This window comes from Nomascus leucogenys, chromosome 6 (genome assembly GCF_006542625.1).
Source record: "Nomascus leucogenys isolate Asia chromosome 6, Asia_NLE_v1, whole genome shotgun sequence".
Classification (NCBI taxonomy): domain Eukaryota; kingdom Metazoa; phylum Chordata; class Mammalia; order Primates; family Hylobatidae; genus Nomascus; species Nomascus leucogenys.
In genome coordinates this window covers 2510039-2525353 of record NC_044386.1, presented here as the reverse complement: position 1 = coordinate 2525353, position 15315 = coordinate 2510039, and positions in this window count along the sequence as shown.

Sequence of the window (15315 nt, the reverse complement as noted above, 5' to 3'; positions counted from 1 at the left end):
CCACCACGAGCGGAGTATTCTAGAGATTAAAAATAATACTTAATCATAGTGACATGGACGGACTTTATGATCAGTCTCTAGTTTAAAAACGAAAGCACAATATCCAAGACAATCAGTAAAACAAAAATAGGGCAGAGCGACTTCCCTGTGCTGGACTTGCACGGCCATGTCTGACCCACGTAAAGAAATAACAGCCCTTCGGGCCAGTTGGAGAACTAAATGAACTACTTTTGGGATGAAATTTGGGATCCAGTGGAGAGCTGCTGTTGGGAGTGCCCCCTTCCCCACCCCAAAACACACAAACACTGCACAGAGTCCAGTTGCTAAATGTTGCTGTGAACCTACGGAGCGTCGTGGAGTTTGGAAATTCAGCCCGCCACACTGGGTTATAGCTCAGAGAGTGTACCTTGTCATCCCATGAATGCTGGGCCTCTATTCAAATAGCTCACCTTTCCCATGAATTGTTTTTGGAAAAGGTCTGGCATAAATACATGAATAAATAAAATGAAATGAAGTGAAATAAAATAAGTATTTTCAACCTTCTGCCACTTTCCACTGTGGCTCTGTGGCTCAGATTTATGCTGGGAGTGGGGAGATATCAAGTGAAAAATGAAAAACAATTTTATATTTTAAATTTATGGGACCAGAGGATAATATATCATTTTGTTTCCTCAAGCTCGGTGCAGTAAATTGTCTATAACCTATTTGGTATGTTTTCCTATCACTCTGGCTCCATTTTCGTTAGTGCCTTCAGTCTTAACTAAATTGTACATTTTGGAAGTGCTCTGCTACAGTTAATTGTTTGGGGGAAGCAGTTTGCCCTGTTTTTTCTAGACATAAACAGATAATGTAAAAAGAGGAAAAAGGCAAGCAAGATCATCCTCGCAGCTCTTCACTACCCTTGGTTTATATAAAATGCTTTCCTGATGCTTTAAGGTGACGAAAATGACAGGGGGTCGTGTCTAAATCAGCTAAGCTTGATGCAATGCCAAAGCCTTTGGCTAAACACAGATTGACTTAATTCTTTCAATAATGACTTTGGTCCGGAGCGCTTCTCCACCACAAGAGGGAGAAACCCAACAGAACAGAGAAAATCTCCTCGCTCGGGTTATCTTGACTCTGCTGCAGGCAAAACCTAGAAATATTTTTTTAATCGAGATTCTCTACAGCAGCCCTTTCCAAATGCCAGTATCCATCACCGCTGACTGGATCAATAGCTGTGTTTTGGCCCCAGTCTCCTGCGAGAGATGGCATGCCATCAGTGATAGACAAATATCACAGTTAAGCAAAGTATCCAGCCAGACCTAGTAACATTTTTATTGATTTTTGTTGTGCAAATAATGTCTTTTTGGGCTGAATAAATGGCTTTGAGCCAAACAGTCATTGTTTATGATTCCAAAATGCAATAAAGGGACAGGAAATATATTATAGCCAATGTCTCAAGGCACACAACATAATCATCCTTTGGTAGTAAAAAACTACCCATCTGAAACCAAGAGTGCATATTTATCCATGCTTGAAGGTGCCTGTAGGACTTGCAAATCTTACACAAAATGTCCTGTTAGGAAACAGATGGCATTGCCCTTTAACCTATCGAATAACTACTAGAAAACCAAGCAAAAAAAATAAGCACTATATTTCTTCAATCAATACAAAGAAAACAGTTTATTATGCCCCCTTCAAATGAAATATCAAAGTTGCCAAAACAGCATCCATTCACTTTGAAAGAAAACACATCAAAAAGCTCCCTGACTTTATCAAATGCTATAAAATCAGAGAATATTTTAGTAAGGTTTTTAAAACTCTACTCATTCAAAATAATCGTGAACTCATTTCACTGGGCCGCTCAGCAGAAAGTTGGCTATGAAAGTCTTGTCCCTGAGCTGAAAAACGTTTTTTTTGTGTGTGTGTTAATGTTGGCATCCTCATCCCTGCTTCGGGCAGCTGGAATTTCCAGCCAGGCTCTGGAGCTGGGTGACATGCATTTCTTTATAAGATGCATACTCGCTGTTTGCATTCAAACCCCCATAGAAATGATGGGAGTGCAAGTTATTTCATGCCCGTCCACACTGCAGTGCAGCAGCCCGTGGTCTATGAAACGGTCTCCTGAGGAACATCCAGTTGGTGTTGGATTCGTACACAGGCAACGCCTCCAGGAATAACTATGATTTGGGTGTAATTAGACTTGGCTTTCCAAAGTCCTGCAAAAGTGAGCATGCGTTCCAAACCATAAATTACCCAACTCTTCGTGTCCTGCCATGGACCGGCAGATGAGAAAACATAAACTCAGCTTCACCTGTGTCTTTCGCATATTCCCTGCGCCTGATGTACTAAGATTGATTCTTGTATTTAGTGTCATAATTGGATCAATATTTTCCCTTTTCAGAAATATAAGGATTATTTTTTAAAAAGCTTAATTATTTATATATTACTCTAATTTGTTTACTACTCTACTTCTTTAATTACACTTTCATCAACTATAGCATCCTATTTTCAAAAAATATTTCATATTTCTTATATTATGAAAGTATTCTCAGTGCAAAAAGCACTCAGAAAATATTTGTAAACTAACCTACAATTTTTACTATAAAAACATTACAAACATTCATTTGTTCTTTGTGTGTGCGTGTGTGTGTGTGTATATATATATATATATGTTTTGTTTTGTTTTGAGACAAGGTCTCACTCTGTCACCCAGGCTGGAGTGCAGTGGCACAATCTCGGCTCACTGCAAGCTCTGCCTCCCTGGTTCAAGCGATTCTCCCGCCTCAGCCTCCTGAGTAGCTGGGATTACAGGCGTGTGCCACCATGCCCGGCTAAATTTTGTGTTTTTAGTAGAGACGGGGTTTCACCATGTTGATCAGGCTGGTCTCGAACTCCTGACCTCATGATCCACCCGCCTCGGCCTCCCAAAGTGCTGGGATTACAGGAGTGAGCCACTGCACCCGGCCTTAACACAATTTTTATACATATATACATATATTATATACCTATAACAAAGTGTGGTTTTATGTATGATACACACACACATATGTCTTCCAGAAAGATGCTGTTGACACAAGGTCATCCCGGCAGGTTCTGCCTGTCTCTCCTCCCCTACAACATCACCAGCACTGAGCATTAGTGTTTCTTTGAATCTTAGCCAATTATAAAATTTTTAATCTCAAAAATCAAAAAAAAAAAAATCTCAAAACTTTTTAATCTAAATTTTTAGGAACTTTTTATTTCCAATGAAGCCAAATAGTTTTAATGCTTATGCATTTCTTTATCTTCTACAAGAGGCTATTAATGTCATTTCTATGTTTTATTCTGATTTTCCCATTATTGCGTAGTTTCTCATTATTCCACATGCACAGTAGAAGCCCCTGGCCAGCCTAGGACAGCTCTGCAAGTTGTCCCCAGTTTTTCTCTTTGCCTTTCCATTTGATTATGGTGCTTTTGATTCAATGCTGTGACCTTTAATTTTAATGTGTCACCTTGACTGACCACAGAGTGCTCAGAATAAATATTATTTCCAGGTGTGTCTGGGAGGGTGTTTTCAGATGAGATCAGCCTTGGAGTCCTTAGACTCAGTGAAGCAGGTGCCCTCCCAATGTGGGTGGCCTCATCCTATCCATTGAGGGCCTGAATGGAGCAAAAGGCAGAGGAAGAGGGATTTGGCCCCTTTTTTCTGTCTTACTTCTCAGCAGAGACAGCTCATCTCATCTCATCTTCTCTGGCCCTTGAACTGGGACTCACACCATGGTCCCCCTTGCTCACAGGCCTTTGGATTTGAACTGAATTACACCCCCAGCTTCTCAGGGCCTCCAGCTTGCAGAGGCAGGTCATGGGACTCTGCAGCCTCCATAATCATATGAGCCAATGCCTCCTAATCCATCCCCATCCCCCCTTCTCTCTCTCCGGTATTTCTTATTGACTGCTACAAATGCTGGAGGATCATTTTCTGTTGATTTTCTTTAATCTGCTCTATTAGTCTTTTGTGGTTTCTATCCCTGATGTTATTCTTAGGAAGGTGTCTTAGGAAGATGACACCCACCGCACCTTTATGTGGACGCTCTCCCAATTTCCTTTTTTACATTTCATGCCAACCCCATGGGAACTTGCTTCAGCTAAGGTGAGCAATGGGGATCTTATTTTATTTTTTTCTCAGTACTGTTTATTTAACACTTGATCCTTTTCCGGATCATTTGAAATGCTTCCCACATCAGCTGTTAACCACTTCTTCAGAATTTAGACTGCTTCTGGAATTTCTAGATTTTTTTGTCTCTATTTTTGTCTCTTCTCTTCAGTTCTCTATACTGATTGTAGCCTTACTCTGTGATGTAATATCTGGAAGTTGATAATCTCTTAGTCTTCTTTTAAAATATGTGGACTGTAATATTCATTTAGCCTTTTGGATAAACCCTAGCATTCTGATTGGAATCATATACTGTTTGTAAGTTAACCCAGGGAGGGTTGGTTATAATACTAAATTTTGCCCAAGAATCTTGCATTTTTCTCTTTACTAGGCTTCTTTATTGTTATGTAATTTTATTCTTCAACATCCTGTGTACTTTCATTACATTGTTTCTTAGCATTTTTAAGGTTTTGTCATCATAGAAAAAGCAGTTTTTTTCCATAGTACTTTCTATCCTGTTCATGGTTAGCAGAGGCCCAGGTTATTGTTCAAATGTAATCATTGAATCAAATGAACTCATTCACTTCATTGTTCTGTAACTAGATATTTTGCTAAACTGTCTTACAGTGTAAATGGTTTTTATTGCCTTTCTTGAGTTTTCTAGGTGAAGAGCCATTTTCTGAAAATTATGTTGATCTTGTCTCTTGCTTTCAAATATTTTAACTTGCGTATTCATGACTAGAATTTCCAGGGTAAAGTTCTAAACAACAGCCTGACAGTTAGATTCAAATGCTCATTGAGGGGCTTTATGAGACAATAATCTTTTTTTTTTTTTTAAATTTCCCCCTCGGAGCCTGGAGGTTGGTATATGCTAGGGGAGAGAAAAAGGTTCTTTCCCACCCAGTTTTTCATCTTGGAGGTGTTATGTGAGAATAACGGTGCTGGCCAAATACATTTAGAAGTGGTGTCCAATGGGCAACATCCCCAGAAATTACCAGGAGGCTTTGTAGAATTCATCAAATAACATTTTAATATCAGCATTACTTGTGGTTATTTTTATTCTGAAAGATGAGGAAATATGCATTACAGATTCATAAAGTTGGTGCCAATGGTGTGTGCAGGCTAATTTTTGAACTATTCTTACAGAGAAAAGTTAATAGTCCAGAAATCTCCACTCATGTGTGTGATCTAGCTGACCCAAATCTTACTTCACATCTACATACTCAAACTTTACATGTGGAAGCCAAACGCCTCAGATGTGATTTTTCCTTTGTAATTGTAGGAGTCTTAACACATGAGTTTTGTAAGTGCAACGTTTTAGTTCCATCTGCAGTCACCCAAAAGAACAGGACCAGCAGATTTCCGGGCATTTTCCTCCCTTTAGATCCAGTCTCAGGTGTTTCATCTCCATGACCCTGACGGATGCATGCGACAATCACTGTTCTAGCTGGAGAAATAATGGGACATTTGGTCACAGGAGGATTTCCTCTCACTCAACAATAATTGGTTTCATTGATCCTATTAGTTGAGGAACAAAACTTTCTTTCTGCTCTGTCTTGCAAGATATATTCATCATCTGTGTCCTTCACACAGATCTCAGGCTTAGTCTGCGCTCTCCAAATGTCCTAAAGAGGAAAGAAGATATGTAACTGACATACATGGGGAGTTTGCAGAACCTTCATCTGTTCTCAAAATTAAGTTCATTACCCCAGCCATATTTAGAAAAGAGCATACATGCATGTGCTTACTCTCTGAAAAAAAGAATGCTTTATTTAAACATTGAGAAAAGGAGCATTTAGACTGTCTCAAGTTTGAATACTTTATGCATGTTAAGGAGATCCTAACTACTAGGAATCTATCCAAGATAAAACAAAACATATGTCAACATGAAGACTTGTGTGTGAACGTTCATGAAATGTTCTTCCTGACGTGCAAAGGTGGCAACACTCTAAATGTTTTTCACCTGGCAAATGGATAACAAATGTGGTATATCCACACAGAGGAGTAGTACTCATCAATAAGAAGGAGTGAACGTCAACCTGCAGCAGGGATAAGTCTGAAAATATTATGCTAAGTGAAAGAAGCCAGTCAAAAATGTCACATGAACACGTTTTCACCCCATTTGCATGGAGTGCTCAGAAAGAAGATGAGCGGTTGCCAGGGGCTGGGGGTGAGAATGAAGAGTCACTAAAAGTAGACAACTGATTTCTTTTTGGGGTGATGGAAACATCCTAAAACATCCTAAAATTAGACTTTGATGGTGGTTGGACAACTCCGAAAAGTTACTAAAAGTCATCAAATCATACACTTAAAATGGATGAATTTTATGGTATGTAAATTTTACCTCAATAAAATTGTGTTTAAAAAGGATAATGCCTGTCAATTTATGTTTTAACAAATGTTTGTTAAGCACTAATCTTTGAAAAGAGATACATGAGGACTTTTCACACATACTCTTTCATTGAAAGAGGGTAGCTAGGATGCATGAGGCCAACAGACAGGGGAGGGGCATTAAGGTCTGGTGCAGATCCCTGGGCAATTCACCAGATGTTTTCCTGAACCCCTTTCTTTACCTTTGACAGGGGATACCACTATGCTGCTGACTGTCCCACTTTCGTCTACCAATGGGAAATAGCCAATGCTTGCTCGTGGCATATGGTCAGGCTCAGCAAACACAATCCTTTCATTTGGATTTGGGGCATCTCCATGGGGGAGCGTGATGGAGAAGGCACATGAGCCCTGGAGCAAGCAGTTGAGAGTAGAATCCTGAGCTCCACCGCCTACCAGCCGTGCAAGCCAGGCCAATGGTCAGCCACTGCTGCACCCCAGCCATCTCATCTGAAATACAGCAGTATAAGTTTTACAAGGTTGTTGTGTGACTGCAATGCAATAACCTTAGAAAACACTGACTACAGGTTCTGTACCCAGGAGGAGCTCCATAAGTGTTGATTTTTTAAATATGTCAGCCTGCCTTATTTAGCAGAAAAATGTAAAACATTGAACTGGTACTTATCTCAAACATTTAACCAACAAAGGAACGTGTTCTAAATGTAATTATTCAGTAGGCGAGACACGCGTGTGTTCATCTGCCACCTTTGTGACATAGATGGGGTTAATGACCTCAGATGCCGGGGAGAGTCCCCATTGGCTAGAGTCTCCTATAGTTCACCAACAGCCTGCCCCATCTCTAAGTCTCTGACACATACACACATGACTTCATGGGGAGTGAAATACCAGAATCAGATAGGAAAATTCAGGAGGCTTTGTATCTTACCAGGTGGTTGAAAATCTCTCCCAATAACATAAACTTTGGTAAAAATAATGGCTTAAATAAGTGTTCATTCAGACAAGCCAACCTGAGGGTGTCCTTGTGCTTGCCTAGGCCATCCCCAAGGCCAGGTGTTCCATGCCTCATTTAACAGAGAAAGCCTCCTCAGGAAACCCGCTGGAAGTAGCTGGACACCATCTGAGGAAGTCAGCCTGCACTGCCAAGGGGGATGTGTTAGATAAACACCTTTTACTTGCTGCCAGATCAGCTTGACAGGCACTCAGGTGTCTACAGGCTATACCAGAGTTGACCCTCCCAAGAGCTGCCATACTGTCAGTGCTGCCAACAGACCAACTATCACAGTGGCATTGTAAACCTGAGTTATCCTAAATTCCAGATCAAGCCAGCTTCTTGCATTGCACAACTTGGCAGAGAAGTGGGAATGATGGAGAGTGGGAGACACAGGCAGGGAGCCCCTACCGCCTGGCACAGCCCCTTAGACTCACCAAAACGAACTGACAGGCGCCTTGCAGGAGCTTCCGGCCACTGCAGAGAACCGCGCAGTGACCACAAAGTGGTAATTCAAGGTGTCTGTTGGTCTCATTTTACCGACATTTGTTGTGATCATTGACAAGTTCCTTAATCATCTTTAGCTTCAGGTTGCCCATTTTTTAAATCACAATAATAACACGATCGATCCCAGAGGATCGTTATAAGAAACTAAGAGTGGTAGGATCTACAGAGTGCCTGGAGCCAAAGAGGAGTATGTAGAAATTCATTTCCTTTTCCACCTTGCACTGCTTTTCTTCTTTCCCAGGTGACACATGTTTTAAGGTGCAGGCTAGCAAGCCCAGTGCTCCCAGCACTACCTGATATAAAACCAATGCAAGGAGTGACTCTCACTGGTCAGGAAGAATGTTTCCTGACCTTTCCTTTTGAAAAGCCCCTTGACTTTCCCCACACAACCTTCCATCTTGCATCCACAAGCATGCACTGTGATAGACGGCAAGGACAATGTGGGGAGGGGTGGAGGCAGCTGGCCAGCCGTCTAGAGGAGCAGCAACACACATCTGGGGAGGAAGGAACTCTCTTGTGGTGGATTCATCACCGTCGTACTTGCGCAAACAACATTGCCCTTGATAGGAAGCCACTGAGGGGCTTTCCTGGAGCTGAGTTTGCACATCCACTGTGGCCGAGCACCCCCATGGTAAGACGTCTAGACTGTCAGAATCCAGCCCAGACACCAGGAAGAGACTTTGGTGTCTAAATGGACCAAAGCTACCTACATTGTGAGCAGCTTAACACAACCCCAAAATACTACTTCTATTGTTTTGTTTCTTTTTTCCTTCTCAAAAATTCTTAAAGTTTTTGGGTGGACAATTGTAATCTTTTTGTCTCTATGTCAGGCTGAGAGGTTTCATTTTTATTAGCCACTAAAGGGTCTATTTTAATAGGTCATTATAATTTTCATTGCATAGCCTACATTCTTTATAATTGTAAAGTTGGGGTAGGAAAAATCAGAAACAGATTTCCAGCAAAACTCGTCAAGTTCCTGAATGAGCCTCCCTCGAGAAAGGTCATACGTGAAGAAAAACTCCGAGGCACAGAACTGTATCCTCACGGGTGCTGGGGTTGCTCCAATATGAGGTTACATCTGCTCGGGTACTGGCCTCTTTAAATAAATGGCAGGAAATCATGTTGCATAATTCAGGAAATAAAAAAGACCTAGGAGAAGTGGCGAATAGCCCAACAGATCAACAGTATTTGTTCTACAGACCTGAAGTTCCTGATCAGCAGCAGGTCACAGCGGTTGGGTGTGAGGGTTCGTTTTTCTTTCTAAAGGTTTGACAGGACAGCCAAAATCTTGGTTTTCTGGTGGGATAAGAAAGATCTGCTGTCTTTGTGTAAGTGAAGAGATGATGACGTCATGAACGAAGCCAGGAATGACAGTAGTCGTCACTCAAGGCTCACAGCCGGCTTCCCCTCCACCACCGAGCACATTATCAGGACCATCGGCTGTGGAGATGCTCTTCCAAAGCACTGCGGGGCTGTCTCAACCCCTCTTTATGTTACTTCTTGGAAAGGCGGCCTTGCTAAGTGTCCTGGAAGTGGACCCCTTATGGAATGCAGCACAAGGGCCAAGTCACAGCGCTTCCCATGGGAAAGCAGAACATGCTCGTCACACTCCTAAGTCTACATGCAACCAGGCCAATGCTTAGGAAGATCATGACGTCGGGACAAAAGAGGACCAGCTGATGCCTGTAATCCCAGCACTTTGGGAGGCTGAGACAGGTGGATCACAAGGTTAGAAGTTTGAGACCAGCCTGGCCAATATGGTGAAACCTGGTCTCTACTAAAAATACAAAAATTAGCCGGGCGTGGTGGCATGCACCTGTAATCCCAGCTACTCAGGAGGCTGAGGCAGGAGAATCGCTTGAACCCAGGAGGCGGAGGTTGCAGTGAGCTAAGAGATTGTGCCACTGCACTCCAGCCTGGGTGACAGAGCAAGACTCTGTTAAAAAAAAAAAAAAAAAAAAAAAGCAGGACCAGCCCTCATGACCTGTGAGTGAGTGTTCCTTTGGATTCGCTGCAGTAGTGACGCTTATCCTGGACTGGAAGAGCTGCCTTCTAGCAGCCGTGCAGTGTGCATTACTTGAGGAGTGGAAATGCAGGCTTCCTACAGTGATGGAGAGAACATCCTTTGTACACACAGGGGGAGATGTTCACATGGGACTTCTAAAAATACAACTTTGTTGAAATACAATTCACATGTCACACAATTCATCAATTGGAAGTGTACAATTTGATAGTTCTAGTACATTTTCAGATACAAAAATCCATAGTCAATGTTAGAACTGTTTGATCACCTCAAAAATAAGCCACAAACCCTTTAGCCACAAATCTTCAATCTCTCCCACACCCCTAAGCAATTACTGACCACTTTCTGCCTCTGTAGATGCACCTGCTCTGGACACTTCATATAAATGGAATTATAGATAGTCTTTGTGTCTGGTCCTCTTCACAAAGCATAATGTTTTCAAAGTCCAACCATTTTTTTTTTTGTCACCCAGGCTGGAATGCAGTGGTGCGATCTTGGCTCACTGCAGTCTTCGCCTCCTGGGTTGAAGTGATTCTCTGTCTCAGCCTCTGGAGTAGCTGGGATTACAGGCACCCGCCACCATGCCCAGCTAATTTTTGTATTTATAGTAGAGACGGGGTTTCACCATGTTGGTCAGGCTGGTCTCGAACTCCTGACCTCAGGCCATCCTCCCACCTCAGCCTCCCAAAGTGCTGGGGTTACAGGCATGAGCCACGGAGCCCAGGCAGGTCCAACCATCTTATAGTATGTGCCTGTGCTTCATTCCTTTTTGTGGCTGAGTAATATTCCATTGTACAAATATATCACATTCATTTATCAGTTGGTGGGGATTCAACTTGTCTCTACCTTTTGGTTATTGCTTATAATATTATTGCTAGAAACATTTGTGTACAAATGTGTGCATGAACAATGCTTTTATTTCCCTTAGATATATATTTAGGGGTGGAATTGTTGGTAAGTCTATGTTTAGGCATTTAGGGAACCACCAGGCTGTTTTTCAAAGCGGCTGTATCATTTTACACGCCCAGAAGCAGCACATGGGTGTTGGTGTTCCTGCACATCCTCACCAACAGGCCATTATTTGACCTTTTGATCCTAGCCAGCTTAGTGGCTGTGAAGTGACATCTCCTTGTGGTTTTGTTTGCATCTCCCTGATGATATCCAGTGTCTTTTCTTATGCCTAATGGCCATTTGTATATATTTCTTGGAGAAATGTATATGTAGATGCTTTGCCCATTTTTCATTGAATTATTTGCCCCTGTTATTGAGTATGAGGGTGATGTGGTTTGAGTGTTTGTCCTCGTCAATCTCATGCTGAAATGTGTCTGCAATGTTGGAGGTGGACCTAGTCGGAGGTATTTTGGTCATGGGGTTAGAGCCCCCAAGAATGACGTGGTGTCCTCTCCATGGTAATGAGGGAGTTTTCCCTACTAGTTCACATGAGACATGGTTGTTTAAAAGACCTGGCATCTCTCTTGCTCCCCCAGCCATATGACACATCTGCTCTGCCTTCATTTTTCCCCAGAGTAAGAGCTTCTTCACCAGAATCTGAGCAGATGTGTGTGCCATGCCTGTACAACCTGCAGAGCTGTGAGCCAAATGGACGCCTTTCTTTATAATTTAGCTGTTCTCAGGTATTCCTTTACAGCAACACAAAATGGACTAACACAAAGAGTCCCTTACATATTCTAAATAGGAGTCCCTCATCATATATATGATTTGCAAATATTTTTTCTCATTGTATTGGTGGTCTTTTTACTTTCTTAATAGTGTATTTTGAAGCACAGAAGTTTTAGATTTTAATGAGGGTCAATGCATCTGTTTTCTTTTATTCTAACTGCTTATGCTTTCGGTGTCATATAAAACAATGGATTGACAAATTCAAGGTCATAAAGATTTGCCTCTATATCTTCTCCTAAAAATTTTCTTGTATCAATTCCCCTGTAGATCATTGATCCATTTTGAGTTAATTTTGTAAATGATGTGAGGTAGGTGTCCAACTTCATTCATTTGCACGTAGCTATCCAATTGTCCCAGTGCCATTTGTTGAAAGAAAAGATTTATGCTCCATTCAATTGCCCTGGCACCCTTTTCCAAAGTAAGTTGACACAGAGGTTTGCTTCTGAAATGTCAGTTCTCTTCTCTCGCTCTATAGCTCTATGTTAGGCCACTACCGTGCTGTCTTGCTAAATTGCTTTATAGTAAGCTTTTTTTTTTCGAGATGGAGTCTCACTCTGTCACCTAGGCTGGAGTGCAGTAGCATGATCTTGGCTCACTGCAAGCTCCGCCTCCCGGGTTCACGCCATTCTCCCGCCTCAGCCTCCCGAGTAGCTGGGACTACAGGTGCCCGCCACCACGCCCAGCTAAATTTTTTTGTATTTTTAGTAGAGACGGGGTTTCACCTTGTTAGCCAGGATGGTCTCAATCTCCTGACCTCGTGCTCTGCCCACCTCAGCCTCCCAAAGTGCTGAGGTTACAGGCGTGAACCACTGCACCCGGCTGCTTTATAATAAGTTTTAACATCAGAAAATATAGTTATCTATTTGTTTTCCCTTTCCAAAGTTGTTTTGGCTATTCTAGGTCTCTTATGAATTCCATATGAATTTTAGGATCAACTTGTCAATTTCTACAAAAAAGTCATCTGGGATACTGACAGGGCTTGCATTGTATCTGCAGGTTCGTTTTGGCAGTATTATCATTTTAACAATATTAAGCCTTTCAATCCATGAACATTGAATGTTTTTACATTTACTTAGATCTTGAATTTATTTCAGCAATGCTTTATAGTTTTCAAAGTGAAAATTTTACATTTTATGTGTTGTTTATTCCTTATTATTTTATGTTTTGATGCTGTTTTAAATAGAATTGTTTTCTTTATTTTTGGATTGTTCAGTGAAAAGCTATAGAAATACAATTGATTTTTGTATATTAGAATTGTACTGGGCCAGGCACAATGGCTCATGCCTGTAATCCCAGCACTTTGGGAGGCCAAGGTGGGTGGATCACGAGGTCAGGAGATCGAGACCAGCCTGGCTAACACGGTGAAACCCAGTCTCTACTAAAAATACAAAAAATTAGCCAGGTGTGGTGGCGGGTGCCTGTAGTCCCAGCTACTTGGGAGGCTGAGGCAGGAGAATGGCATGAACCTGGGAGGTGGAGCTTGCAGTGAGCCGAGATCATGCCACTGCACTCCAGCCTGAGCGACAGAGCGAGACTCCGTCTCAAAAAAAAAAAAAATTGTATTTTGCAACTTGCTGAATTCGTTTACTATAACAATGGTTGTTGGGGTTTTTTGTTGTTGGTGGTGGTTTTTTTAATTCTAAATTTCTTAGAATTGTCCACATACATAATCATGTGTCTGCAAATAAAGATAGTTTCACTTCTTTGTTTCTAATGAGGATGTCCGTTATTTCTATTTCTTGCTCAACCTTCCTGTTGAGAGCCTCCAAAACAAGATTGCATAGAAATGGTGAGAACAGGCACCCCTGTCTTGTTCTCATCTCCAGGAAAAAGCACTCTGTCTTTCACCACTAAGTATGGCAAGCATGTGACTTCTTGCAACGTTTTTATTGCATTCACTGCCATTTATGAGTCTTACTTAAGTACAATGGCAGAGGAGAATCTCAGGAGTACTGGCATGATCACAGTGCGCTCACCAGAGTGAAAACGTTGCATGTGAATCCTCTGCTGACCACATGAATTCTAAACATTTCCACCCACCCCTTGAGTTCTTGCAACCTGACTCCAAATAGTTTTCCAGGCTGCCTGCTCCCAACACGCCCAGGTAAGACCTGTGCTTTAATTGAGCTTCAACAGTTTATTGCTTCCTAGTGCCTTTCTTGCACTCCTTAATCTGTCTAACAACATTCTACCAATTCTCTAAGGCTAGACTGATTTGCCCTTTACAGAATCTCTTTAGATCTCTTAGGCTATAGGTAATCTTGGCTAAGTTTAGCTCCTCTATATAATGTTTATGTCACAAAATAATTTCTATCCCATACTCCCATTGTAGACTGGCCTCATCTCTTCTATTTGATTGCAAAGTACTTCAGAAAGAACCAGGTCTAATGGATTTGCATTTCTTCTCCTGTATCTCTCTGTGTAGTAAGTAGCCAGTGAAATTGTGGAATAAAGAAATGAAGTGTGTGTGTGTGTGCGCGTGCACATGCGTGTGCAAGCCAATAACAAATTTTAGGTAGAAATTAGCTTTGCTTAATTTGGTGTGGCTAGAAAATTGACACCACCTTCCATCTGCAGCAAGCATTAGATTTAGAATTGATGATTCTCGTATATCTTATTAGCTTCTTAGCAAGTTGTCAAACAAGCCGTGCACTTACTATCAGCCGACTTTACAGAGCAAGCTGCAAGTGTGCCTTGAGTTAGGTGATTTGCCCTAATGGAAGGGAGTCCCAGTACTGCCTTGGCCCCATCATGGATGGAGCCCACCCAGAGGGCACTGAAATTCACCTTGCATTCCTATCGAGCTCTGTAGGATGGTGTATCTGTAATAAAAGATTCTGAAAGACCACTGGAATTCAACTATTTGACAAACAGTCATCAATATGCTAACACCACGATACGAATAAAGCAATTTTTGGACTTTAAGGGGGTACTGGCGATGCATTTCTTAGGTTAATTTTGTGAAAATAAAGAGACCTAACCTTCAAAGCTTGCAATCAAGTCGGAGGATTAGAATCCCTTGCATTCTAACCAAATGGGGTGCTGTGATGGAGAACTTCCCTTTGAGTTGTGCCTTTGCCTGTGTCAATTTGTGCTACTCTAACAGAATACCACAGAGTGAGTAATTTATAAAGAACACACGTTTATTTTTTACAGTTCTGGAGTCTGAGAAAGCCAAGATTAAGATACCAACAGGTTTTGTCGTCTGGTGAGTTCAGCCTATGCTTCCAAGATGGTGGCTTGTGCGCTGTGTCTTCCAGACGGGAGGAACATCGTGTACTCACGTGGCAGAAGGCAGAAGGGCAAAAGGAACAGACTTCCTCTGTCAAGTCCTTTAAAAGCGCACCTCATCTCATTCACAAGAGTGGAGGTCTCCTGACCTATCGTCTCTTAAAGACCCCACCTGTTAACATTATGATGTTAGCCATTCAGTTTCAACACATGAATTCCTGAGGAGACACATTCAAACCACCACAGTTACTACACTCCAGTCTAGCAGTTACGGTGTGCAAGTCCACAACCAGCTAAGAACTGAAGTCGAAAGTAAGTATTTAGAAGTCATTTTAGCACATGACAGCAATTTTACGCCCGTTGTATCTAAGGACTTAAAGGTTTCTATATTTTTATTTTATCGTGTATTAATTGTGAGTG